The sequence below is a fragment of the Temnothorax curvispinosus genome, unplaced genomic scaffold (genome assembly GCF_003070985.1).
Source record: "Temnothorax curvispinosus isolate PA1 unplaced genomic scaffold, ASM307098v1 QBEX01005472.1, whole genome shotgun sequence".
Lineage (NCBI taxonomy): Eukaryota > Metazoa > Arthropoda > Insecta > Hymenoptera > Formicidae > Temnothorax > Temnothorax curvispinosus.
Genome location: NW_020215252.1, coordinates 1 through 1,969, shown reverse-complemented (window position 1 = coordinate 1,969; position 1,969 = coordinate 1). Strand labels below are relative to the sequence as shown.

Here is a 1,969-nt window from a genome sequence, read left to right as displayed (position 1 = left end):
TTTTGAGAGAGAATTTGATGCACAAAAATGTATCTCTGGAGGTAATTTGTCATTCAAATTGTGCAAAACGTATAAAACTCTCTTCGGATGAATCCAAGGAGCTATCACGTAGCAATATATCTGAGCTTCCTGTAAAGTATTCTAAGAAGTCTATTTTTCATAATATTTATTGCAATATCATCTCGTGTATTAAAGTTTTATATTTTATTTTTGCAGGATGAAATATTACTAATGATACTAAAAAACTTGGATCTGATGACGTTATGTCGCTTGAATTATGTAAATAGACGCTTCAATGATTTGATACGAGACCCACGACTCTATACACGGTTAAATATACACTGTTCACCTTCCGCAGAGTATTTTGATAATTTTCGGCTAAATATGGCAACACGCGATATGAGCAATATATTTTGTTACTTTAAGGAGGTTCTACAGATAATGGATGTATCTAAAAATTGGAAAAAACTTTATGGACGTGTAAATTGAGATGCAAAAAAAGTGCTCAAAAAATTTTAGCATCGGTTTACCGTGTAAAAATTTGCAAAAATGAATTTTGAAATCACAGTTTTTAACATAAACTACATATGGCAGAGGGGCTCTTGGAGACAGGAAACGAGATATTAATTATATAAAGGCGACCCACCAAAGCTCAAAAAACGGAGCTCTTATAGATCTTAATCTAAGCTTTTCAGAAATATCGAGAAAAACAAGGGTTATCGCGTAAAATTTTGTGATATTGGCTATTGAAACAGGCCATATCACAGTTCACGTAGCGTGCTTCGAATAACAAGGGAGATTTGGCAATGTCGCAGCGACTGCACCCGCGCGAAAAGTGTACAGCCAGTACAGCACCACAGTATGACAGCACCTCAAACTTAAGCACCTAACGTTTACGAGCGCTTACGGAGAATACTCGCTCTAGAATTATGTGAAATTGTGAAATAACCGTGGTCATATGAGCAGAACTGTCAAGTTCGCGACGTTACCACATTTTCTTCCATTATAAGCCGCCAGAGTCAAAGGAGCACTTACACGATATTTTTAATTATTCCTCGCTTCGACTAATATGAGTATGATATAAGCTCTAACGTCATCAAAATTCACGAAAATATTTTATGAATACTTAGAACCGATGAATTTGAAGATTTTCTCTTCATCTCTCAACTGACTAGAGAGTATCTGTAGAACCTCCTTAAATCTAGATGTAAATATTTGCAGCAGTTAGATCTTACAAAAAGTATATTTAGTGTTGAGGATTTTAACAACTTTTTTGATAATTGTGGTAGGCGTTTAACGCACTTAAGATTAGGATACTGCCATTCTATCCATAATCTTGCCCTACTTAAAATTTCAGAGATATGTGTAAATTTGAAAGGTATATATATACATATATAAAGTATATGAAACATGTGATTGTCGGGATTATTGGTGAATTGTATATGTCCAACACATATCTCTTTTTAGAATTGAATCTTGATTATTGTCATGGCATAGACGACAAAGGATTTTCGTATCTCGAGAAATTAAATGGTTTGGAACATTTAAACCTTCGTAATACAAGTATAAAAACTGAACGCCTTTACAAAATACTGCAAAAAAATCAACGGATGCGTGAGGTCAATTTTAAACTTTCAGTCTGTATGAGAAATACAGCTTTAATACAGTTTATAAATTTGTGTCCTAACCTGGAAGTAATACGTTTAGAGAACTTTATTAATTATACATCGCAGGATATTGACGTTCTCGCTGACTGTAAGAATTTACGAAAAGTATATCTTCCCCGGTAATAAGTGTGTTTTTTAATTTTTTTTAAATACATTACTATCAGAGAGAAACCTGAGAGCGGCCACCGGGATCATTCCGTTCCAGCGGACGTATACTGACGCGCCACCTGAGAAAGTGGACGTCAACTACGTTGTTACGCTCGGTAACGATTAGAGAGAATTCGGGTAACGATACATGGGTT

General features: G+C 34.9%; 1 long non-coding RNA gene across 1 annotated transcript; it reads left to right on the top strand.

The window, feature by feature from the left end:
* Positions 1 to 52: 52 nt before the first annotated feature.
* LOC112454873 lies at positions 53 to 354 on the top strand. The gene is made up of 2 exons (XR_003040798.1): positions 53 to 131; positions 217 to 354. It is a non-coding gene; the product is annotated as an uncharacterized LOC112454873 (long non-coding RNA).
* Positions 355 to 1,969: the final 1,615 nt, after the last annotated feature.